At 43.3% G+C, this 27747-nt stretch overlaps 1 protein-coding gene across 10 annotated transcripts in view; it reads left to right on the forward strand.

Moving 5' to 3' along the window:
• The window catches only part of AGAP1 (ArfGAP with GTPase domain, ankyrin repeat and PH domain 1), a 476005-nt gene that overhangs the window by 213832 nt on the left and 234426 nt on the right, over positions 1–27747 (forward strand). The gene's annotated exons all lie outside the window — the stretch shown is intronic.

Below are 27747 nucleotides of genomic sequence, written 5' to 3' on the forward strand. Positions count from 1 at the left end.
CTGCAGTGCTCCCGTACAGTAAAGTGTCCGGGGTGATGGGGGGCTGTAAAGTGTCTGGGGTGATGGGGGGACTGTAAAGTGTCCAGGGTGATCGGGGGGCTGTAAAGTGTCCGGGGTGATCGGGGGGCTGTAAAGTGTCCGGGGTGATGGGGGGGCTGTAAAGTGTCCGGGGTGATGGGGGGGGGGGGGGGTTGTAAAGTGTCCGGGGTGATGGGGGGCTGTAAAGTGTCCGGGGTGATGGGGGGGTTGTAAAGTGTCCGGGGTGATGGGGGGGGGCTGCAGCCATTAGTATAAGGTAGGATACAAAGGGGCACACATGAAAAGTGATTCAGTTTGTTGGTGGAAGCCCCTAAAAACGGGGCACACTATGGAGAGCAATGCATTAAAAAATGTGCCCTAATCAGCGTCTCTTTGGTATAAAACAGTGGTCCCCAAACGGTGGACCTCCAGATGTTGCAGAACTACAACTCCAATCATGCTGCTGTCCAGACATGCTTGGCATTCTAGTTCTGCAACATCTGGAGGTCCACCGTTTGGGGACCACTGGCATGAGCAGTAGGGATGGTGGGGGTTGTACGTGCACTTTCTGTACCCAGGTGGCTCTAGTCTGCAGTGCTCCCTGACAGGTGAAGGGTCTAGGGTGATGTGGGGGTCTGTAGGTACAGGGTTGGTTTGCCGCACCTATTAGGATAAGTAAGGATACAAGAGAGCACATGTCTCCACTTCCAGCATGTGCAGTGACAACACAAAGCTAAGGGAGGGGGATTGGGTTTCATGACCTGGCAATGATGTTGGGAAGAAGACTTGCTTTTGGTTGACTTTTCTTATTAAAACCTGAAACAGATATGTACAAGTACCACAGATTTTATGAGCCAGCAAGATGACTTTATGGATAAGCTGGCAGTGTCTAGTTCAGTATTTTCCAAACAGTGCGTCCCCAGCTGTTGCAAAACTACAACTCCCAGCATGCCCGGACAGCCGAAGGCTGTCCGGGCATGCTGGGAGTTGTAGTTTTGCAACAGCTGGAGACGCACAGTTTGGAAAACGCTGTTCTTGTTACTAGCACTTATACGTATCTTTATAAGAACATGTAAAGTTAGCAATGGCTGCCAGCCCCTAGGGATATCCTGCTGTTATAGGTGCCCACTGGAGCAAAGAATTAAAGTGTTGTTCAGACTGTCTTTTGGGTGTTTCACAGTAAGCGCATTGTCATCCCCAGGTTACCCAATCCATTGTGTTGTGCAACCTTTGTGTCAGTAATGTCATTCAATGACAGCGCTCAATGCCATTTGCAGAATAGAGATTTGACATTTGTCTATTCTGAGTTCTCTTCCATGGTATCCGGCCTTTGACAGCACATTCTCATTTTTACCATCAATATCCAAGGTGTGTTTAGGGGTAGGGTCACACGTGCCGTGTCCCACAGCGTATTTTCTACTGTGTATTTTCCTACTCGTTAAAGTCAATGGCCCTCATTTACTATTGCAAACCCCACATGTTTTGTCGGATTGTGCGCCAGATTATAGCGCATTGCGCCAGAAATTCTGCCTGCGCCAGAATTTGTGCCAGAATTGAAAAAAAAAAAAACTAGCTCTCCATTTTACTAAGAAAACCCGAAAAAGGGGCGTGGTCACCACAAAGGGGCGTGTTCCCGACATTTTCACAAAAACCCAATATATTTACTAAGGTTTTCACATAAAATGTGGTGGATTTTAGCTGAGGAAAACCAGACAGATCAGAGGATGTGTAAAATAAGCAAAATGTAGGGAACCTAGGGATCGACCGTTATCGTTTTTTTAGGACCGATACTCTGTGGAGGTTAGGGACGATAGCTGATAACTTATACCAATATTCCGGTATAAGTTAACAGCTATTTATCCCCCCATCCCCCCTCCCTGGCAACCCCGCTGCAGATCATTGATTTAAAGCGGGCGCTATAAATCAATGAACTGCAGCGGCTTTTGTGGTGCCAGAGACCACCGCCGCCACCCGCTTCTCTCCCACGGCCTGGCCCTGAGTCCTATCGCTGCCACCGCCTCCTCACCACACCACGCCGCACACCGCACCGCCCCGACCAGAGACCGCCACCGCCGCTGACCCATTGCCTCCCCCATTCCCAGTTTTATAATTACCTGTTTACATGGGTCCACGCTAATTCTGGCTCCAGCGCTGTCCTCCTGAGCTGTCACTGTGCGCACTGACGGTGACGTCGCATTGAGGACATCACTCATCATTGCGCTGCGCAGCACACAGCGTAACACAGGACGGCCCAGGAGCCAGAAATTGCGCGGACCCCGGGAACAGGTAATTGGGGCAGCGGCCAATGGGGGGGGGGGGGGGGGGGTGTGCGGCGGGGCATTATCAGATTATCGGCAAGGTAATTGCTGATACCGATAATGTCCAAAATAGTGAATATCGGCCAAACCGATAATAGGTCGATCCCTAAGGGAAACCTTAGTAAATACCATAGAAAAAAATTGTAGGAAATTAAAACCCAAAAAGAAAACACTTCAAACACTCCACTCTTAGTAAATCAGGGCCAATGGGTAGCAAAATCAGCTGCATATTTTGTTACTCATTGACTTTATTTGGAAAATCCGCAGCAGTGAAATAAAGCACGTGTGGCCCCGTATTGTGCACTGCAGATAACTACTTGATTCTGGCTCCTTGTAAAGACTCCTTTTTGGGGATTTGGTGTGGACTTGGCTACTGCGTGCCACATTTGTTACAATTAACATATGCCCTTAGGATACAGAGCTCCAGCTTTATTGTAATGGGGGGTTGCTGGGTGGCTCATGTACGCATTTTGATCTGCAGTAGTAAACCTGGTCATGTGATGTCACAACCTGGTCACTTGGTGTCATCTTTATAGCCTCACCTGTCTGTGTGACATCAGGATGAAGGGATCAGATGAGTGATTATGTTGTAAACCTGTTAAACTTCCTTTACATATATGCGTTGTCAGTTTTTTTGTTTGTTTTTTGTTTAGTTTTTTTTTTACCTCCTTTGCTTCAGAAAATGCACCGAGGGAAAGTGGGACAGTTCACAATCATCATGATTGGACTCTCCGGACCGGCACGGACAGGGGAACGCATCTTGATGTGTTTCCCTATCCGGCAATCGCAAACAATGGATGCCGGATGACACACAACTGATGGACTTCTTGCATCAGTTGTGGCAAGTTTAACCAAAGCCGGATGCCGGATATATGTAACTTTGGCCTTAAAGGTGTACTCCGGTGGAGAACTTTTTATTTTTTATTTTATCAACTGGTGCCAGAAAGTTAAACAGATTTGTAAATTACTAATATTAAAAAAATCTTAATCCTTCCAGTACTTATTAGCTGCTGAATACTACAGAGGAAATTCTCTTTTTGGAACACAGAGCTGTCTGCTGACATCATGACCACAGTGCTCTCTGCTGACATCTCTGTCCATCTTAAGAACTGTTCAGGGTAGGAGAAAATCCCCATAGAAAACATATGCTGCTCTGGACAGTTCCTAAAATGGACAGAGATGTCAGCAGAGAGCACTGTGCTCATGATGTCAGCAGAGAGCACTGTGTTCCAAAAAGAAAAGAATCTCCTCTGTAGTATTCAGCAGCTAATAAGTACTGGAAGGATTAAGATTTTTTTATAGAATTCATTAAAAAATCTGTTTAACTTTCTGGCACCAGTTGATTTTAAAAAAATAAAAAAGTTTTCCACCGGAGTACCCCTTTAAAAGAAATCTGTATTGTAAAATAACTTATATAAGTTATATTGCATAAGTTACATAAGTTATAGATGGTAGGGGTCCGGGTGCTGGGACCCCCATGATCTCCTGTACAGGGCCCTGGCATTCTGCCGGAAGAGAGCGTTTCGTCCCCACATGACGTGGCGGCTGAAACGACCCCTTCATGTATCTCTATGGGATACGTGGGGGGTCGTGTCGGCCGCTCCTCATGCTGGGGACGGACATGCCCTCTTCCAGCAGAATGCCAGGGCCCTGTACAGGAGATCATGGGGGTCCCAGCACCTGGACCCCCGCCATCTATAACTTATCCCCTATACTTCGGATAAGGGATACGTTATTTTACACTACAGATGTCCTTTAAGTGGGACTAATAATTCTTGCGTGCTTTTCTTCCATTTTGCATAAAAAATGCACTTTTATTTAGCTGTTCTTTAGGAGTGTCACATGATCTCTTCTGGTCCGGTCATTATTTATTTTAATAATTCACATGTAGCGCACTTCATGTTCATCTACATTATTCCCTGTTGTATGGCGCATGGTCGTCCAATAATCCTGCCGGATTTTCTATGAAGAATTGCACATCTGTGAATCTATAGGAGTACAATGCGCAGTGGGGAAAACTTTCTAGAAGTTGTTTTGAGGTCTTAGTGGTGACCTATGTGGACGGTCAGCGGATCATGACTGACACAATGTTCGGCATCTGAAAGTTGAAGGTTGAAAATTTTGTAGTTAGAAAAGTCTTGTGCCTGGCACCAGTTCCAGTCATTTTTGGGAGGATTTTGGGGGAGATGTATCATTGTGTGGCCGTGTCCAGTAATTCTTCCTGACTTTTTTTTTTTTGGGCTTTCTTGCACCAAATTTATCAAAAAGACACAGGGGCAGATTTATCAAAACCGGTCCAGAGGAAAAGTTGCTGAGTTGCCCATAGCAACCAATCAGATCGCTTCTTTCATTTTCCACAGGCCTTTTAAAAAATGAAAGAAGCAATCTGATTGGTTGCTATGGGCAACTCAGCAACTCTTCTTCTGGACAGGTTTTGATAAATCTCCCCCACAGACTTTAAAGGAAAACAGTCATCTGTTCACCCACACTAAACCCAATACACTGGGTTAGGGTATGTTCACACTACAGAGTGTGAACGGAATCTCCGCTCGCTTAATTCAGCGAGAGGAGATTCAGACTGGCAGCCGGCGGCGGCGGTAGGACCGTGTGGCACTGTGCCGTCACCATTGACGGCTATGCAGTGCTTGCGGACTTCCGCGCAAAGAATGAACATGTTCTTTCTTTACACGGAACAATTTCAGCGGCGGAACGGGTCTCGCGGAGACCCATTCACACTAATGTGAATTCCGTAGTGCGAACATACCCTTATAGTACAGGTGAACTGGAGACCGATGAGGTTTTTTTGGGGTTAAATACATACCTGCACTCCGGAGATCTGTCCCTCTGAAGATCGGCATCCATCTTCAGTGAATTGCGCGCTGGAGGCGGGCCCGCCAGCTTAATTTGAATATTCAGTGTCGCGGGCTATGTGAGCGCTCACATGACCCGCGACAATGAATACTCATATTGAGCCGGCGGGCCCGCCTCCAGCGCGCAATTCACTGAAGATGGATGCCTCCAGAGGGACAGATCTCCGGAGTGCAGGTATGTATTTAACCCATTAACCCCTCATTGGTGTCCTGTTCACCCACACTATAACCCAGTGTATTGGATTTAGTGTGGGTAAACAGATGACTATTTTCCTGTAATAAATTTAGCATAAATGAAAAATCACCTTAGAACTTGCTGTAAGATAATGTCTCTTCTCTAAGGCAGATGTGGGATGAATTTGCTTTCTCCCCCCCCCCCCACACTGCATTTCACAGTCAGTTTTGCAGAAAGTGTCTACTTTGAAATTGTGCAAAATTTTTGCTTAAAAAATGCGCAAAAATTTGCACCAAATTACAGCTAAAAAAAAAAAAAAGGGTCAGGAAGGCAGTGATACATCTCCCCCTGGACTGAGATGTTCATCGCTGGTTTGACTGAACACTTTGCTTTTTATAATGTTAGACAAGTAATTGGTGGTGTCAGTGGTGACACTTCCATCAGGAATATGTTTTGCATAATACAGTGATAGTAGATGTTCCCATGATCTGTCTCCTCATTCAGCCTTTTGTATGAATGTGGGATCTGCTGGTACATCTTTACCTCCCCAGGTGATGTACATGTTCACCACTATAACCCCTATACAGGTTTCTGCATCTGTCTCATCCAGGAACCTGTATATGTGGAAGAACAATAATAAAAGACCTTAAAGGGGTTATCCAGGAAAAAACTTTTTTTTATATATCAATATATCAACTGGCTCCAGAAAGTTAAACAGATTTGTAAATTACTTCTATTAAAAAAAATCTTAATCTTTTCAGTACTTATGAGCTGCTGAAGTTGAGTTGCTCTTTTCTGTCTAAGTGCTCTCTGATGACACCTGTCTCGGGAACCGCCCAGTTTAGAAGCAAATCCCCATAGCAAACCTCTTCTACTCTGTGCAGTTCCTGAGACAAGCAGAGATGTCAGCAGAGAGCACTGTTGCCAGACAGAAAAGAACAACTCAACTTCAGCAGCTGATAATTATTGGAAGGATTACGATTTTTTAATAGAAGTAATTTACAAATCTGTTTAACTTTCTGGAGCCAGTTGATATATATATATAAAAAAATAATAATAATAGTTTTTCCGTTTCCCTGGAATATCCCTTTAATCTATCCAGTCCTAGTGGTAGTAGATAACCAATATTGTACACAGTCCTGTATCTTCTGCCATTTAAGGGAAACAAAAATAATGCAATATGTGGAACACCTGTTCAGAAAGTAAGTAGCACTGAAGCCTTTGAAGTCGCTCATACCCAGGGTAGTTAATTGTTAAAAATGTTTCCTAGAAATAAGCATAAAAGTCTATGCATGCTTACGCTCTCTCTGGTATAGCGGTAGAATTGTAGAGGATGTGGTTAGAGTGGAGGTTACAATAACCACAGAAGTAGATGTGGGTCATGGGCTAGACCAGTGGTCTTCAACCTGCAGACCTCCAGATGTTGCAAAACTACAACTCCCAGAATGCCTGGACAGCCATCGGCTGTCCGGGCATTCTGGGAGTTGTAGTTTTGAAACACCTGGAGGTCCGCAGGTTGAAGACCACTGGTCTAGACTGAATTGACAGCACTTCATTTGATATCCCTGCAGTACAAGCAATGTACGTTTTCATGCACATAGACAGTTGTCTAAAGTTAAAGGGGTACTCCGGTGAAAAACTTTTTTTTTTTTTAAATCAACTGGTGCCAGAAAGTTAAACAGATTTATACTTCTATTAAAAAATCTTAATCCTTCTTGCACTTATTAGCTGCTGAATACTACAGCGAAAATTCTTTTTTTTTTTTTATAAACACAGAGCTGTCTGCTGACATCATGAGCACAGTGCTCTCTGCTGACATCTCTGTCCATTTTAGGAACTGTCCAGAGTAAAAGGAAATCCCCATAGCAAACATATGCTGTTCTGGACAGTTCCTAAAATGGACAGAGATGTCAGCAGAGAGCACTGTGCTCATGATGTCAGTAGACAGTTCTGTGTTTCAAAAAGAAAATAATTTCCGCTGTAGTATTCAGCAGCTAATAAGTACAGGAAGGATTAAGATTTTTTTAATAGAAGTGATTTACAAATCTGTTTAACTTTCTGGCACCAGTTGATTTAAAAAAAAAAATTTCACTGGAGTGAACAGATTTGTAAATGACTTCTATTAAAAAATCTTAATCCTTTCAGTACTTATGAACTGCTGAAGTTGAGTTGTTCTTTTCTGTCTAAGTGCTCTCTGATGTCACGTGTCTCGGGAACCGCCCAGTTTACAAGCAAATCCCCATAGCAAACCTCTTCTACTCTGTGCAGTTCCCAAGACAAGCAGAGATGTCAGCAGAGAGAACTGTTGCCAGACAGAAAACAACAACTCAACTTCAGCAGCTGATAATTATTGAAAGGATTTACAAATCTGTTTAACTTTCTGGAGCCAGTTGAGATATATATATATAAGTTTTTTCCTGGAATACCCCTTTAAACCCCATTTATATTTATTGTCTTATACCTTGTAATTTTGGCAAAACAAATCCTCCGCGTGTGTGTTGGGGACCGACCTTTGACGTGTTTTGTTAGCAGATTCTTCTACTTCCAAGTGTTACCCATGAATACTTGGGGTCTGCGCTGTTTCTCCCTGTGGTTCTCCAGTCATTTTGATATTGTGCATTATAACTCCTGGTAGCTCAGTCTAAACCTTCAACACTCACTGAGCTTTTTCCTGAAATGTAGAAGAAATGTTTTTAATATAAAAGCAGAGAACAACCTTGGAAGATTAGGTGCTGATTTGGCGTGACAGTACACGCAAAGCTCTGCCGAGATGTGACAGCCCTGGGAATCTTGTGGATTTGGGAGTTCAGCCGGTCTGGGATTAATTATCTGAGCTCCGGTTTCTTATGGAATTCCTTAAAACCTCACTGTTGGGGTGTAAGGAAATGTTTATTGGCTTCTTGACGCTCACAAGCAGATATGCAAAAAATGTGCATCTCTCAAATGTCATAAGTTATGCCCCAAACTATAATGGAAGGAGTTTATGGAATATCTCCAAGAACATTTCCTTCCGTACCTTAGACCTGTTGGATTATATGGCCATTTGACCTGTTAATCGTTCCCCACGTGACCTACACTTTATCTTCTACCTACTATGAGGGCTATAAATCATACTTGGGGTGGGAATGCAGGCTTTAGGTTGGTTCGGGCCTCAGTATCACTATTTTGTAACACTTTTACCTCTCCTTGTGTCGTGTAAATCACCACAGGCTATTTCCAATAACTTCTATGTGAATGACAGGTCACTCCCAATGATACAGGGCAATCCCCATTTAAGGATTATATGATAAATCATACATTTGACCTAATAAGGCATATGTGATACATGCCCTATTGTTTAAATAACATTTTATGTTATTCATGTTTAAATTTTATTTATTTTTTTAATTTCCCATTTTACTATATTTAAAAATAATTCTAAAATATTACTGTTTATTTTGGCCCCTAGGTCTAAAATTTAGCTGGGACGTCCTGTTCTGTCTGTAATGATAAGGCGTAGGATATTGGAAACTTTTCTGGACAGTATTACAGCAAAACGTGACACCAGTAGATAGAGAAGGTCACAGAGTATGCCTAGTAAATTTTCCAAGTTCGTGTCAATAGAGCAGCTCCTGTCTATTGTCACCTATGTCCACGGTTGCAGTAAAGCATAGCTCTAAATGCTGTTAAAAACAGCTCAGGCCCCATAATAGGACTCCTTAAAGCGTACCTGTCATACCAATGCTCAATAGTTCATCCAGATGCTTTACATGTCTTTTTTATGTCTCTAGCTTCTGTATTTGGTTTTCAAATCCCTGTGTTCTGTTGCTCACTCATTCTGATATCCACTGCTCAGGAAGAGGCGTGTTTGAGGCAAGCACTGAGCCCGCCCTCACTCACCATGCATCCACTTCCTCCCTGACTCTGCTGTACTGGATCTCTTCATCCAGTCATGGCTGGTTGCTCTGTAACCCCCTTCTCCCTGTTTTCAGAGCTGAGTCTGATAGGACAGGAGTGAGTGCAGAGGAGTGCTAGTCCCACCGTCACTTACTGGGGCAAAGACAATACTGCAGCCAGAAGAGGATTATATTCTGGATGGTATGGGGACCCCTAGTGGTCTTCTATTTATAAGTCATGATTTCTATAAAAAGGAGATGATGTTTTTTTTTTTTAATATAAACTATGTTAGAAAGAGGTAGAGATGGAAAACCCGTACCGCCATATTATCAATGATGGCAAAAAGTTTGCTACAATGTAAGTTCACTGTATGTACATACGTCAGTGGCCAGTTTGCTACAATGTAAGTTCACTGTATGTACATACGTCAGTGGCCAGTTTGCTACAATGTAAGTTCACTGTATGTACATACGTCAGTGGCCAGTTTGCTACAATGTAAGTTCACTGTATGTACATATGTCAGTGGCCAGTTTGCTACAATGTAAGTTCACTGTATGTACATACGTCAGTGGCCAGATTGCTACAATGTAAGTTCACTGTATGTACATATGTCAGTGGCCAGATTGCTACAATGTAAGTTCACTGTATGTACATACCTCACCGCCACGTTTGCTACAATGTAAGTTCACTGTATGTACATACCTCACCGCCACGTTTGCTGCAATGTAAGTTCACTGTATGTACATACGTCAGTGGCCAGATTGCTACAATGTAAGTTCACTGTATGTACATATGTCAGTGGCCAGATTGCTACAATGTAAGTTCACTGTATGTACATATGTCAGTGGCCAGTTTGCTACAATGTAAGTTCACTGTATGTACATATGTCAGTGGCCAGTTTGCTACAATGTAAGTTCACTGTATGTACATACGTCAGTGGCCAGTTTGCTACAATGTAAGTTCACTGTATGTACATATGTCAGTGGCCAGATTGCTACAATGTAAGTTCACTGTATGTACATACCTCAGCGGCCAGTTTGCGGCAATGCATCAATATAGATGAAATGTATCGGGCCGGAGTCTAAACCTTTTAGTGGTTAAAAAAATTGAGGTCTGTAAATGTTTCAGCCGCTGTGTATAAACAAGAATGTTTTCACTCACTTGTCACCAATGGAGATGTTACAAAGGGGAAGAATTGTAACACCAAGTACATTTAGAAAGTTGCATAACATGGCATTATGCAAGAAATTAGGTTTATTTATGTAACACCAGAAACCTCTTCAAAGTGGAGGGTTGAGTGAGGCTCTTTTCGCTTCACTTTTATGCCTTCTGTTTAATGTATACACATACATTTCATTTAATGTAGTACAATAAAGACATATACATTAAAGTAGTGTTTTCCAAACAGTGCGTCTCCAGCTGCTGCAAAACTACAGCTTTCAGCATGCCAAAGGCTGTCCGGACATGCTGGAAATTGTAGTTTTGCAACAGCTGGAGACGCACATCTAAGAGGTATTGCAAAGTGCTGACGAATCTGTTGGCGCTATATAAATAAAATTGTTATTAATATTAGTATTAATATTATTAGGGACCACCATCTAGCGTCCTTACATATTGATGGACCCTTACAGAATTGCCATATTTATAAGTGGGAATGTTCTTGATGGGCGGCAGAAGATTCCGCTTCCTTGCTGCAGTTCTGTAAATCTACTTACTGGCCGCTGCTTACATCAGACTGTATGCTGTCCATGGGTCTACAGGCAAACACTGGCCCCGGTTTACGAAGAGTGGAGTGGAGTTTTCTTTGTGGGTCTTGATTCCCTACAAGTATTTGTCCACGGTATTTACTAATCCCTACATTTGCACTTTTCCCTACATTTTGCTTCTTTTACACCTGCTTTTAGCCATGGGGTTTTCCAGAGCTTAAAGGGGTACTCCGCTGCTCAGCATTTGGAACAAACTGTTCAGAACGCTGGAGCCGGGAGCTAGTGATGTCATAGCCCTGCCCCCTTATGACGTCACACCCTGCACCCTCAATGCAAGTCTATGGGAGGGGGCGTGACAGCGGAATTCCGCAAGCGGAAATTCAGAAGTGTGAATGGGAGTGCGGAATCCCATAGAAGTCTATGGGCTTTAATTTGAGGTGGAATTCCGCAAGCGGAAATTCTGCCTTGTGATTTAGACCCTAAGGTGGGCATAGGCACTGGATAGCTGTCTGCCGGCTGGGATCTGATGTATATTTCTGGGTTAACAAGCTCATCCCAGGTACTGGAATGACAAGAATTCTCTCCGAATGGACACTGACAATTACTGCCGGCAAGAAAAATAATCCACTTGACCTGACGACTACTAAATGCTTAGGATAAAGTCCACACCATGTGGGAGTTGTGCTGCTGTGTATAGGGTGTAGGATTTCAGGGCATTTCTCTATTGACTTCAGGTTGCGTACGTATTGTCCAGCAGGGTTGTGTGTCTGCAGAAGTGGAGTTTATTAGGGTGCATTCACATCACGATTTTGCCATCCTGTTTTGAATTAGTTTTTGAAAACAGTATAAAACTGTATTGCTTGCCGTATACATTGACATATAAAAAACTTACACAAAAAGATGCATCAGGTTGTGTAAGTTTTTGTACGTTTTTCTGCGTTTTTCTCTGTGCACAAAACCGTAGTCTACTGTGATTTTGTATCCTGTTCTGTGCAGTTTTTTGTTTACACACCATTGTATTGCCATTTGAAGTTGCCATTTTTTTTAGGTGTTTTAATTTTAAAGAATATCGAAAGAAAGGGTTTTTTAATTAGCTATAATAAAATATTTAATTGATATAGCACTAACATAGTCTGCAGCACTTTACAGTTGGTACAGCAATTACTATACCCATTCTACTAAAATATGTTCTTTTTTTTAAAATCAGTGTTCACGTTTTTGCAGTTTTTAAACTGTAAAGGGGAACTCTGGTGGAAAACAAATTTTTTTAAATCAACTGGTGCCACAAAGTTAAACAGATTTGTAAATGACTTCTATTTAGAAAGCTTAATCCTTCCAGTACTTATCAACTGCTGTTTGCAGAGGTGTCAGCAGAGAGCACTGTAGTCAGACAGAAAAGAATTCCAGAAAGAAATACACCTTCCTCTCTAGCATACAGCAGCTGCTAAGTACTGGAAGGATTAATACTTTTTAAATAGAAGCAATTTACAAATCTGTTTAACTTTCTGACACCAGTTTATTTTCCCCTTGAGTACCCCTTTAACATTAGAAAGTAAGTGGAGGGGAAGCAGGTATTGTATTGAGATAAGAGGGAGGTCCACCTGGGGAGTCCGTGGCACTAATATAATATGCTGTAAGTTAAAGTTCACATTTGGTGGCTTTGGTGCAGCATTTTAGAAAATCCTGTTCGCACAGTACCTATGAGATCCACATGCTGTTAAGAATATCCTATTTTTTAATGCTGCATCTATGCTTATGGCATTATTGTCCCTTATTCATTGAATAAAACTTCACGTGGAAACATTCTGGACCACCGTTCCTACTTAAAGGGGTTCTCCACCATAAAGTGATTTTAGTACGTACCTGGCAGACAATGATAGACATGCTTAGGAAGGATCTGCGCTTGTCTTGGGGCTAAATGGCTATGTTGTGAGATTATCATAACACTGTGGCTAGCTTTTTGTGAACTGGTATTTCCTGTTTGACCTTTTTTTTTTTTTTTTTTTTTATACTACAAATCCCATAATTCCATTTTCCTCCCTCCCACACATCAGCCACTCCACCCATTGAAACATAAATGAGCTGCATCCATTCAAAAGACCTGTGGTTTTCAATCAGGGTGCCTACAGCTGCTGCATTAGTTGCAGATTGATCTCTCTCCCACCAAGCGACTGCTCCACCCATTGAAACATAAATGAGCTGCATCCATTCAAAAGACCTGTGGTTTCCAATCAGGGTGCCTACAGCTGTTGCGATAGTTGCAGATTGATCCCTCTCCCGCCAAGCGATCCCTCCACCCATTGAAGCAGACAGGCTCCCTGTCATCAGCTGACTAGTGAGTCTGGTCTCGGCCGCATTGCAAGCTGGGAAAAATCTGAGACAACAGTCATTTTGTATGCTGTTAAAAATAAATATTGGGGTGAAAATCACAGAAGAATTGTGAGAAAACCGTCACACACAGGTACAGACACTATATTATGAACTACACTAACTTTACAGCCCCTGTAGCATAGTCAAATAAAAAAAAAAATTCTTGGAATACCCCTTTAACCCCTTAACGACGCAGGACGTATATTTACGTCCTGCGCCAGCTCCCGCGATATGAAGCGGGATCGCGCCGCGATCCCGCATCATATCGCGTCGGTCCCGGCGCTAATCAACGGCCGGGACCCGCGGCTAATACCACACATCGCCGATCGCGGCGATGTGCGGTATTAACCCTTTAGAAGCGGCGGTCAAAGCTGACCGCCGCTTCTAAAGTGAAAGTGACCCGGCTGCTCAGTCGGGCTGTTCGGGACCGCCGCGGTGAAATCGCGGCGTCCCGAACAGCTGATCGGACACCGGGAGGGCTCTTACCTGCCTCCTCGGTGTCCGATCGACGAATGACTGCTCCGTGCCTGAGATCCAGGCAGGAGCAGTCAAGCGCCGATAATGCTGATCACAGGCGTGTTAATGCACGCCAGTGATCAGCATAGGAGATCAGTGTGTGCAGTGTTATAGGTCCCTATGGGACCTATAACACTGCAAAAAAAATGTAAAAAAAAAGTGTTAATAAAGGTCATTTAACCCCTTCCCTAATAAAAGTTTGAATCACCCCCCTTTTCCCATAAAAAAAATAAAACAGTGTAAAAAAAATAAACATATGTGGTATCGCCGCGTGCGTAAATGTCCGAACTATAAAAATATATCATTAATTGAGCCGTACGGTCAATGGCGTACGCGCAAAAAAATTCCAAAGTCCAAAAAAGCGTATTTTGGTCACTTTTTATACCATTAAAAAATGAATAAAAAGTGATCAAAAAGTCCGATCAAAACTAAAATCATACCGATAAAAACTTCAGATCACGGCACAAAAAATGAGTCCTCATACCGCCCCGTACGTGGAAAAATAAAAAAGTTATAGGGGTCAGAAGATGACATTTTTAAACGTATAAATTTTCCTGCATGTAGTTATGATTTTTTCTAGAAGTGCGACAAAATCAAACCTATATAATGAGGGTATCATTTTAACCGTATGGACCTACAGAATAATGATAAGGTGTAATTTTTACCGAAATATGCACTGCGTAGAAACGAAAGCCCCCAAAAGTTACAAAATGGCGTTTTTTTTTCGATTTTGTCGCACAATGATTTTTTTTTCCCCGTTTCGCCGTGCATTTTTGGGTAAAATGACTAATGTCACTGCAAAGTAGAATTGGCGACGCAACAAATAAGCCATAATATGGATTTTTAGGTGGAAAATTGAAAGGGTTATGATTTTTAAAAGGTAAGGAGGAAAAAACGAAAGTGCAAAAACGGAAAAACCCTGAGTCCTTAAGGGGTTAAGCGTTTTTTGAAGCTTTATCCAAATACAGTAAATATGAGTGCATGGGTTGTGTGCATTATACATGCTTTTTTTCCCCCTTATGGCAGTGTTTCCCAATCAGGTCGCCTCCAGCTGTTGCAAAACTACAACTCCCAGCATGCCCGGACAGCCGAAGGCTGTCCGAGCATGCTGGGAGTTGTAGTTTTGCAACAGCTGGAGGCACCCTGGTTGGGAAATAGTGCCTTATGGTTTGCTGGCTGTTCACATTGCATTGCTCTAATACCCTTATCGGTGAACGGTTCCCTGCCATTGTCAAGTGTGGTTATCAGTGGCACCTTTCGTCATCTATATGTGGTGCATTCTTCTACTGCCTGATCCCACCCATGTGCATCATTTGGACAGCATTCCTCAATGGCATACCGAATGCAGAGTTACAGAAATGCATGAATATAATAAAAGCATAGCTCCGCAAACAATAGGTTCTTCTGTAACCTTTAGGTCAGCAGCCACTCATGGCCATGCTTGCTTGTGAAGAGAACCTATTGCTAATCCAGAAATCAGACAAGGACCATAAAGTGTGTCCAAGCAGCAGCACACTCATAAGCCATTCATTGTTACGTGCCACCCATCGCTTCATTCCTTCTTTACGTCAACCTCAACTACATACAAGCATTTCCACTCCAAGACCTAAAATAGCCACACGAAGAATAATAGGCTTTTGTTAGAACATTTCAAACCCTCCGGATTTATGCTGGATGTGTTTTTTTATCCAGACTGTTAAACATCATTGTTATTTTTATTTTCTACACAAACAGGCATATGCCATCCAACATTTTCTATAAACATCATTTGGGCATCCTAATGTCAAAATATGTACAGTTCATATTTTGGATTATTTAGCATTGGCAGCCTCTACCCCCCTCTGTCACACATTACAAACCTGGCATGTACACGCAGCACTTGTCTGGTCCGGGCAGTGCCAGGCTCTCATTTATACACATGCTGCTGGGTGCCATTCTCTACCCTGGCATCTGTATTTTCATACAAAATGTAGTCTCTGGCCTGCCGCACTACGACTGTAAGGTTTTCTCCCTCCATTGAAAGGAAATGGACACAAACCACGTATGGAGCCGTAACGTGTGCGCAGAGATCCTGCTGCCTTGTAGGAGCCTCTGCTGCGTAGCTGTTAAAGAACCAGGCAGAATTATGGTGCCTCTGGGGATGGAGGAATTTATGATTCAATATGTGGTACAAAAAAAAAAAAATATATAACCCTTACTGCTGAAATTTCTGAAATTATTTGCTGCAAGCAACTCCTGTTCAGTGAAATTGGGAGAAATTATGAGGAATGTTGAGGCAGAGACTAGAAAAGCATGGGGGTTGGGATGAAGGTGATACTAGAAAAGCATGGGGCACGTGGGGGTTGGGATGAAGGTGATAGCATGCTTAGGTCGTCTAGACCCGTTACGTTCTTCTCCCGTCAAAATTAAAAACGGACTTAAAAAAAAAAAAAAGGATGAAAACGGAGGTTATCCGTTTGGATCCGTTTTTGTTCGGTTAATAAACCAAAAAAAATCATTTTTTTTGTTCTGAGCATGCTCAAAAGTAAAAACGGAGGAAAAAACTGATGCAAACGGATAACATTAAAGGGGTATTCCGGTGCTGTCACGCCCCCTCCCATAGGCTTGCATTGAGGGGCGGTGTGTCACACGCCGCCCCATGGTCGCCAGTAATCAGACCCAGAGCGAATACGCTCCGGGGGACTGATTTTAACTGGGGTGCTGTGTGTAAGATCACGGGGGTCCCCAGCGGCGGGACCCCCGTGATCAGGCATCTTATCCCCTATCCTTTGGATAGGGGATAAGATGTCTAAGCACCGGAGAACCCCTTTAAAGGCTCATCTGTTTTCCATAGACTTCAATGTTAAATTTACTGTATCCGTTTTTTTCTTCTGTTTTTTGGACAGAAGAAAAAAATACAGCATGTGCCGTTTTTTCTGCCGTCAAAAAAAAAAACGGAAATGAGTGCAGACAGGTGCAAACGGATTGTAAAAAAAATCCCATTGACATGAATGGGATTTTTAAAAAAGCGTTTTGAATCCGTTTACAGCCTGCAAAAAAGGAAACAAAACGGGGATTAAAAAAAACGGGGACAGGTGTGAACGCACCCTTAGAAGAGAAGAAGAATACTTCATCCACTTTGTACTGAATAGACAAATCTTTTATGTAAAACGTATCAAGTTCAAGCTGTTTATGTGTGAGTGAAGGTAGGAGGTTTGATGGTGTATGGGGGGCGGGGGTCAATGGCATTTATCTTTACCTGACTGTTTTTAGTGAAATACATACATTCCCATTAAATAACTGTTCTGGGCCATCTTAACTTAGAAAGCTATATTGTGAAGTACCTAAGGCTAAGTTTTCACTTGGTTTTTTTTCTGGCAGTTTTTGGAGATCTGCCACTGCAGTTTTTGAGCCAAAGTCAGAAGTGGATCCATAAGGGAGGAGAAGTGTAAGTTCTTCCTTTATATGTCCTATTCCTTTTGAATACACTTCTGGCTTTGGCTCAAAAACTGCAGTGGCAGATATCCAAAAACTGCCAGAAAAAATAAATAAATAAAAAAGTGGACACTTAGCCTAAGGGTGCGTTCACACACTATTACCAGCAGCCGGTTGCCCGCTGCAGGAATCCCGCTGTGTGTTACGCTACCATTGATTTAAATGGGTCCACAGACAGTCCGCAATAGTGTTGGATTTGAAGACTGTCCGCGGACCCATTCAAATGAATGGTAGCGTAATTCGCAGCGGGAAATCCGTTGCTAGTTACTAGCGTGTGAACTTTCATATGAACATAATCTGTTGTGGAGATTCCGCTGGGAAATTTTTAGCTGGGAATTTCCGCTTCAGAAAATTCAAAGCAGATTTGCTGCAGACCTATTGAAGTCAATGGGTAGTAACATAATCGGATTATGCACGTGTAAATGTACCCTAAGGGTATCCATTGTTTGTGTGAAAAATTGTGTAAACGCCAATAAAAACTGTGTTGTTCTAATCCGCAGTGGATCTGGTGTGTGTGAATGCACCCTTAAGAAGGTTTCTATGACTAGAATATTGATAACCTATCCTTAGTCTCTATGACTAAGCACATCACTGCGTGAAACGCGTCCAAGGTTTCCATTGTATCTGTTTTATCCTGAAAATATTTAAAAAAAGAGCAAGAAATTGTACCTGAGCACCAAGTGCTGGACATTCTTTTCTTTTGTGGACTTTGCTGCTTGAAGCCGGGGTGGTGCCGGCGGGTCCGCTGCACAGGTGAATCGGGGCAGCTAGAGTGGAGCTGTTATCCTCCAAATACTATCCTTAGGATAGACCATCGATATCCAGTTGGTTGGGGTCTCATTCCTGCCACTGCTTTACTTTCCACCAGTCACAAATACTCGGCTGGTACTTGGGTGTGTGGGAGTGATGGCTTCTCCCATATATAAGATACATTTCGTGTTTGTACGCTATGCTTGGATATGGGACTTATATATTGTTGACAACAACATGGATCAGCAAGTGGTGTTTATGATGCGACAGAACGGTCAGAACAATTCAGTACATCTCTTATGTTTCAATTGTTATATAGGTAGAAAGTTTGTGGATTGTTTTCATTGTGGATTGTTTTAATTGTTTCCGATACAAATGTTTTATTGGAGCAAAACGTTTCGAGCCATGAACTTTAAAGGTTACTCTAGTGCACAGTATTCCTGCTCCGTCCTGCCTGGGCTGCAAAAAAAATGAAAATGAACCATCTGTCACCTTCCTGGGTTCCCACGGAGCATCACTACAGCTGATCGGTCCTCCGGTCCATCTCCTTCATATTTCCGGGTGTAACGAAGCGTCACATGGTGCTCAGCCTATCGCCGGCCGAGGCAGAACATTGCTGCGGCCGGCGATAGGCTGAGCGCCATGTGACGCTTCGTTTCACCCGGAAGTATGAAGGAGATGGACCGGAGGACCGATCAGCTGTAGTGATGCTCCGCGGGAACCCAGGAAGGTGAGAGATGGTTCATTTTCATTTTTTTTCGAGCCCGGGCAGGACGGAGCAGGAGTACTCTGCACTAGAGTACTCCTTTAATGGTGCAGTGCCACTGAAAAATGTATATTTGTCGTATTTAAAGTGTATCTTTCATATCACAGAAAATAATACTAATGTATATGTTACTCACTAGGCCATGCTGATGCTGTACATGTCCTTAGTTTCTGTATTTGGTTCACAAATCCCTCTGTTCAGCTGCTCACTCATTCTGACATCCACTACCTAGATAGGGGTGTGCCTCTGGCAAACACTGAGCCTTCACTTGTGCCCTGAGTCTAATGTGCTGTGTCTTTTTACCCAATCGCTGCAGGCTGCTTTGTAACCCCTTCCTCTCTGTTTTATGCTGCAGTCTGACAGGACAGGAGTGAGCACAGAGGAGGGTTAGCCCACCCTCCCTTCCTGGACTTTGTCCCTGTCTGTGCTTCAGCTGGGACAAGCATGATGCGGACAGGATTATGTTCTGGATGGTATGGGGACCTCTAGTGGTCTTATAAGCCACTATATCTTAAAGGGGTACTCCGCTGCCCTGCCTGCGGAGCTCCGCTCCTCAGCGTCCGGAAGTTTATTGTTCCTAACGCTGTGTGCGGGTTTCTGTGTTCAGGGTTGCCCCCTCGTGATGTCACGCCCACCCCCTCGTGACATCCCGCCCGCCCCCTCAACGACGGCCGTCTCCCCCTTCCCATAGACTTTCGTTGAGGGGGCGGGCGTGACGTCACGAGGTGGGCGGCCCGGAACACGGAAGCCATATACAGCCTTAGGAACAATAAACTTCCGGACGCTGAGGAGCGGAGCTCCAGAAGCAGGGCAGCGGAGTACCCCGTTAAAGGGGTATTCCAGGAAAAACATTTTTTTATATATATCAACTGGCTCCAGAAAGTTAAACAGATTTGTAAATTACTTCTATTAAAAAAAATCTTAATCAATTCAGTACTTATGAGCTTCTGAAGTTAAGGTTGTTCTTTTCTGTCTAAGTGCTCTCTGATGACACGTGTCTCGGGAAACGCCCAGTTTAGAAGCAAGTCCCCATAGCAAACCTCTTCTAAACTGGGCGTTTCTCCAGACAGGTGTCATCAGAGAGCACTTAGACAGAAAAGAACAACCTTAACTTCAGAAGCTCATAAGTACTGAAAGGATTAAGATTTTTTAATAGAAGTAATTTACAAATCTGTTTAACTTTCTGGAGCCAGTTGATATATATAAAAAAGTTTTTCCCTGGAATACCCCTTTAATGTTTTGCCAAGATATATATACAACATATAAAACGTTTTCGGTTCTGACTATGCCCATTTAAAAGCCGTCTCCTCTATGTTCAGCTAGACTTGCATTTCAAGTAAATAACCCTTGCACTGCCAGAATTTTTTATTATTTTTTGTGGTTGCGTAAGGTTATTTGGTGAGTTGTTTGTGGAAATTCTTGCTTTCTGCTCTGACCTTCCGAATGTTTATATTGTCATACATATCCTGTATACATAACCACATAAGCATGTGCTGCATAGAAAACAATTTGCACAGACCTCTGGAATGGACAAGACAGGACAGGTGCAGATTTCTCAGTTGAGAGTCGCATATGGCATTATAAATATTTTATAGTGTAACGGCTGTGTACACAGAACTTATGGATAACATCTGCCTGTATGTAGAAAAATGCTGTATTGACTTCTGTATTGTATGTGTGTAAAGTTCAGGGCGGTATTGTGTGTGAGGGAGGTTTGTGCAGCTACATGGATCCTGTATTTAAAGGGGTACTCTGCCCCTAGACATGTTATCCTTTGGATAGGGGATAAGATGTCTGATGCGGGGGTCCCGCAGCTGGGACCCCTGCAATCTCTGTGCAGCACACGGTAATCATTTAAAGGGGTATTCCGCCCCTAGACATCTTATCCTCTATCCAAAGGATAGGGGATAAGATGTCAGATCGCCTCGGTCCCGCTGCTGGGGACCTCCGGGACCACCGCTTCGGCACCACGTTATCATTACAGCACAGAGCGAGTTCGCTCTGCACGTAATGATGGGCGGTACAGGGGCCGGAGCATCGTTACGTCACGGCTCTGCCCCTCGTGATGTCACGGCCCGCCCCTTTCAATACCAGTCTATGGGAGGGGGCGTGGCGGTCGTCACGCCCCCTCCCATAGACTTGCATTAAGGGGACGGGCCGTGATGTCACCAGGGGCGGAGCCATGATGTCACGCTGCTCCGTCCCCCGTATCGCCCGTCATTACGCACAGAGCGAACTCGCTCTGTTATGTAATGATAGCGGGGTGCCGCAGCGGGGATCCCGGGGGTCCCCAGCAGCGGGACCACGGCGATCTGACATCTTATCCCCTATCCTTTGTATAGGGGATAAGATGTCTAGGGGCGGAATACCCCTTTAAAACTCTGGGTGCGGGAGGCTGGGGTTTTGACTTCACAACCACGCCCCTTATGTCACGCCACGCCCCCTCAATGCAAGTCTATGGGAGGGGGTGTGCCTGCCACCACGCCCCCTCCTATGGACTTTGATTGAGGGGGCGTGACGTCACAAGGGGGCATGGCCGTGACATCACGACCCCTGCCGTCTGCTCCAAGCGTTCGGAACAAAATGTTCCAAATGCTGTGGCAGTGGAGTACCCCTTCACTGGTCGAGGCGGGACATCGCTGCGGCCGGTGATAGGCTGAAGCTCCGTGTGACGTGCCGGGCTAACAGGAAGTACGAAGAATACAGCCCGGGGACCGAACACCTGTACTGGAATGTACCGGAGCTCCGGGGGCTCGTTGGCAGGTAAGAGAAAGTTTGTTTTCTTTTATTTTGCAGCCCGGACGGGATAAAAGGAAAAAAGTGTGCGCCGGAGTACTCCTTTAAAGAGGACCTGCCGCAGTGAAAATCCACATGACATAACAGTCCTGGAGCATATTATTTTAGAACTCTTAACAAGTCTCTTTAGATTCTGATCAGCTCTTATGGAAATAATAATTTTTACATATTTTAAGGGTTACATTGAGTTAAGGTTGCAGTTTTAGGTACTAAACTTAGTTCCTTTTATTCATGTTCACCTGCTCCTAGACTTCTTCTATGGGTGTATGTGTATGTGTGTGTGTCTTGGTAACACTTGCTGGGTGTGATGGTCTAGGGGAGGAATTTATCTATGTATTTATACCAGGTTTATGGTGTTAATACGTTTCTCAATTGAGCAAACTTTATTGACTTTTTTCACAATTGACCCTTTTCACAAAGTGTGCCTATTGAGGTTACAAGAGCAGAAATCTACACCAGCTCGAAGCTGACATACAATTACCCCATCAGTGCATGAGAAGACCAGCACCCCTTATTACATCTGCTGAGACGGCAGAAAAAGTTTTACTTAAAGGGGTATTCCAGGCCAAAACTTTTTTTATATATCAACTGGCTCCGGAAAGTTAAACAGATTTGTAAATTACTTCTATTAAAAAATCTTAATCCTTCCAATAGTTCAATAGTTATTAGCTTCTGAAGTTGAGTTGCTGTTTTCTGTCTAACTGCTCTCTGATGACTCACGTCCCGGGAACTGTGCAGTTCCTATGGGGATATTCTCCCATCATGCACAGCTCCCGGGACGTGACATCATCATTGAGCAGTTAGACAGAAAACTTCAGAAGCTAATAACTATTGGAAGGATTAAGATTTTTGAATAGAAGTAATTTACAAATCTGTTTAACTTTCCGGAGCCAGTTGATATATATAAAAAAAGGTTTTGTCTGGAATACCCCTTTAAGACCTGTGTGAGAGATGTCTTAGTAAATTCCACTCATAGGTGTCCAGGATGCAGCGATCTTCATCCACTCTCATATACTGTACTAGCACAGCTTCAGTCTTGTACCGATTTCCCCTTCCGTAGCCCATAAGGAATCTCTTTTCTGACTAACATTGATGTTGAAAAGTGTGTGATTCTCACTCCCTTCCCTTCAGTCTATCCTGAGTTGTATCGTACCGATACACAACCTATATATCAAGTCCTCCGCTCGATCCCCCTTACCACTGCTCTAATGCTCCGACCAGGGAGGTGGCGTTCCTCTCCACGTGCAGCAGACAGACAATAGATGAGGTCCGGCACAATAGAAGCAGGTAAAATCCAGTGCTTTATTCAATATGCAGAGTAACAAGTAGTACAGGAGACAGTTGCCTACGCGTTTCAGGCTGTTGAGCCCTTAGTCATGCCATGACTAAGGGCTCAACAGCCCGAAACGTGTAGGCAACTGTCTCCTGTACTACTTGTTACTCTGCATATTGAATAAAGCACTGGCTTTTACCTGCTTCTATTGTGCCGGACCTCATCTATTGTCTGTCTGATACACAACCTATGTTATCCATATTGCCTTCCTCTCCATCTATACAGTTCAGCCTATGTGTTTTGCTGTCCCTGAAAGCCTTGATGCTTTCCCCCTCTGTGTTCTCATCGTCCATGTATAACCTTCTATCTCTAAGCAAGTCTTTTATGAATTTTCATTGTCTCCATATTGTCAAAACTGCATAAAAATTTATGACTTTACCATAGTTGTCATGGTTTTTTGATGCAGTTTTTAAGTGTTTATAGTTGAAACATGTTTATTTCACATGTTTAATCTGTAAAAAATTGTGCTGCCAATAACTGCATTACAAAACTTCAGCAATTTGCTATGAAACTCAAGTGATCACTGTCAAAGAGAACTCCTTTAAATACATCTTAATAACTCATTTAAATACATCTTAACACTGAGAGAACGTAAGGGTAGAGCAAAAAGAGGTGACACTGCCAGAAATGGTATGCGGCAGATTCAGCAGGACAGCCAGCTATGTGAAGGAGTTACACATACTCTACAGCAGCAAAATGGTAGGAGATTTTTAATGAAGACTATTCAAAACATTACTTAATTTTGTATTTAGAAAGCAAATGGACAATAACCAAAAATAGATAACATCCTAGCAAATTTGGCCATACCTGTAATAGGGATCGACCGATTATCGGTATGGCCGATAATCACGATTTTGGGCATTATCGGTATCTGCAATTACCTTGCCGATAAGCCGATAATGCCCCGCCCCCACCGCACTGTGACGCACCCCCCACCGTAGTGCTGGGCGGTATACCGGTATGGATTTTTGCCCATACTGCTATACCGGTCAGGCCCCTCCCCCACCCTCGAGTCAATAAAAAAAGTTAAACTTACCCGTAATGGGTCCGGGCTGTCCTTCTTCTCATGGGGTCATCTTCTCCACTCCGGGCAGGCTCCGGCCTAGTAACGCAGCATAGACGCCGCTACGCCGTGATGTCAGGTGCGTCGCTGCGCATGGGCGTCACTGCGCAGCGTCGTCTATGCTGCGTTACTAGGCCGGAGCCTGCCCGGAGTGGAGAAGATGACCCCATGAGAAGAACAGCTCGGACCGGTTCACCCTCCACCCGGAATGCCGCCGGACACTACAGGAAGGAAAGATGGCCCAGACCACCCTGAAAGGTAGGGGGAGAGAAGCGGGTGGTGGGGGCGGCCTATGGCACCGCAAAAACCACTGCAGTGCATTGATTTAAAGTGCCCGCTTTAAATCAATGATCTGCAGCGGTGTCGCGGGGGGATAAATAGCCGATAACTTATACCGGAATATCGGTATAAGTTATCGGCTATCGGCCCTAACCTCCACCGATTATCGGTATCGGCCCTAAAAAAAACGATATCGGTCGATCCCTAACCTGTAACCGATCTGGTGTAAGACAGTCTTTCTTAACACTTTGCGGTGCATTTTTGATAACAGGAAAGTAGAAGTAAAGGGGCACAGTGCTCAGGTGAGCTCTTTTGCCCTTTGCTTTAGTGATTGGTGGGCATCTTGGCACCTCAGCCCCCACTGATCAAAACAATGGACATGTCAGACGTTTGTTAAAATGATAGAACATTGATTACCTAAGAGGACACATTACCCTTTAGATACCTTGTTAGGTAAGTGGCTACACACACTAATCTGCTCCAGTTTGGACAAAAGATGCAAAGGTGATCATATAAGCCTTCTCAGCGCTCCTTAGTGCCTTTCTTTGCATAGAACATAAACAGTCTTACAAACTTACATCTGGGGTGCCATTTAAGGGGTGTAGATCCATCCACTTCTTATGACAAGACATCACATAGATATCCTGAAATAAAGAGTCCCATTAATATAATAAATCTTTAGATATGTTTACATAAATAATATAGGTAATTAAACTCTATGGGGGAATACATAATTATCTTTAGCCCTTCTAATGCCATTGTTTGGGTATATGGGGGGGTATTTATCAATTTTGCCTGTTGACATTTTTTTTTTTTTACGTGTTTTTTTCACTTTGGTTTTCGTGGACATGCACCAAATTTATCATTTGGTGCAAGTTGTTCGTAATTTTGGCTCAAATGTTGAAATCAGCTGTTCACAGCGCCTTTTACACAGAACTTACCACCATAGAGGACGTGTATTTTACCCTGTAGAGCAGCCATTTCGGAGTCCCTCCGGCAGTATATCAGCAAGCGAGTCCCTCCTGCAGTATAAGCAAGCGAGTCCCTCCTGCAGTATAAGCAAGCGACATGAGTTATTTTCTTTTGTGGGGTTTATAGCCACCATGTGAAATGGATTTTATTTTCAACTTGGGTAGTTTTTTTGTTTTGTTACTTTAGTGCAGTGGTCTTCAACCTGTGGACCTCCAGATGTTGCAAAACTACAATTCCCAGCATGCCCGGAGAGCCGTTGGCTGTCCGGGCACGCTGGGAGTTGTAGTTTTGCAACATCTGGAGGTCCGCAGGTTGGAGACCACTGCTTTAGTGCTTACCTTTCCTGAACCTGTGTGGCCATGTCCAATGCTGGCCCAATGGAGGGTGAAGGTTCCTCAGAGACAACTATGTCGCACGATAGTATTGCGCTGCCCCGGAGGCCTCGCTGCTTTCCCAAAAAATTTTTTTAATGTATTTTGACGCCTTTACATTTTCTGACATTGCTAAGTGTGTTTTCCATGTGCAAAATTTCTTGGCGGTGACTTGCGCCCAAAAAAACCCCTAAAGGCGCAAAATTGCGCCAAAGATCGATTGGCGCAAATGATGAATTACTGACTAAAGTGAAAATCACACACAGGACCGTGTGATTTTGAGAAAGTTGTAAAAATGACAGTGGAGAAGATGTGGCAAACTTTGGCGCAAAAAGACAAAAGCCAAATTATTGCGCCAAAGTTACGTGAAAAAAAAACACATAAATCCTTTGATAAATACCCCCATGATCCTTTGTAGATTCTGCTCTGCATGTATTGACTATTTCTTTATTGTTGTATCGTTGTATAGAACTCATGCAACAGAAACATAAAAATATATATATTTGGAGCTTCAAGAAGAAATGATTTGCAAACCAAGACTAATAATTGTGGCCAAGATTCTTTGCTGTACACACTGTAGCCATACATTCTTCACATGCGTTGCTCCACTTTTATACTTTCCAGTAATCTGGCTTTAATCTAGTGACACCTTGTTGCAATTCCATTCCATATTCCAGGGCTGGTAAAGCAGTCTTTTTTTTTTTTTTTTTACTCCTTTTTTCAGCTAATTTAGCAGCTTTCACCCCATCACTTTGAAACAGGAATCCCTGAATGGCTTGAAGAAATTCCACCGGGAGTCTTTCCAAAGTTAGTGGACAAATGGCTGTGTGAATAGAGCTGTGTGTTTGTGTGGTCTTAATGGACCCTTAAGGGGTTTCAGAATTGTGTGTAAAGAAACAATTAACTTACTAGTGTGGTTTGTTTTTTGTTTTTACACCTTTTATATAGCCAGGTGCTTTGATGCAAGTCCTGTGTATATTCCTGCATTGATTGGGAACGTCAGTGAATCTTGAAATTGATAGAGATAAGGACATAACTGCTTTTTACATCAGTTTAGTATCCTATAGGCTTAACAATACAAATGTGTGAATGCTTTTTACACCAGTTTAGCATTCTGTGGACTTAATAATACATCGGTGTGCATTTTTCCAATGCATATGTACAGTGAAAAATTCTAGGGAAAACATTAGCAATTTTCGTCATGCAATTCTACCCCGATCTATAATGACATGCTTCTTATGAATTTGGTCATGAACTAAACCTACTTTTATATATAGCAAGCAAGAGTTAGTACACAAAGGGTATACTGGCTAGCCAGAAGCTAGGTCACAGTAAGGGTGGCTGCTAGGGTCTATCGACTACACGCTACTTACCCCTAGAGCACTTTGGTCTCAGCACCTTCCCTTCAGCTGTTCGGTAATAAGGATCTCCACACGGCTTCACACAGCCCTTAAAGAGCCGTACCTGACACTTCCTAGGTGCTATCCACATAAAGACATCAGAACATCCAATATGAAGAAAAAGACAATGGAGCACTCACCAGGTAATCTTCAGTCAGAGGCCTTTATTGTAGAAAATCTTACAGGTGCATGCAGGGAAAGGAGATGGCAAGGACGCGGGGGTACACTGAACGGCAAAGCCGTTCAGTGTACCCCCACATCCTTACCATCTCCTTTCCCTGGATGCACCTGTAAGATTTTCTACAATAAAGGCCTCTGACTGAAGATTACCTGGTCAGTGCTCCACTGTCTTTTTCTTCATATTGGATCTACTTTTATATATCTTGTTATAGCATGTAGACATCATAAGGGACATTTATCAATGTTTGCTTATGCATTCTTTTTTTTTAGTAATTTTTTCCTTACTTTATTTTTTTTGCTTATGTGACACTTATTTATCAACTGGTTTCAGCCTGTTGATAATTTTCTTTCACATAAGCAATTTTTCCTTTTTTACTTTGGTAGTAGCTCTTTAGGCTCCATGTTTGAGCTGGAGTAAATTTAGTCAATTTTTAACCTTGTTGCGACTTTTTTTTGTGCAGTTGCGACTGTCGCAGTTGATAAATACCCGACTAAAGCAAATCCATTTTGAAAA

Source organism: Hyla sarda, chromosome 8, assembly GCF_029499605.1.
Source record: "Hyla sarda isolate aHylSar1 chromosome 8, aHylSar1.hap1, whole genome shotgun sequence".
In the NCBI taxonomy this organism is placed as follows: domain Eukaryota; kingdom Metazoa; phylum Chordata; class Amphibia; order Anura; family Hylidae; genus Hyla; species Hyla sarda.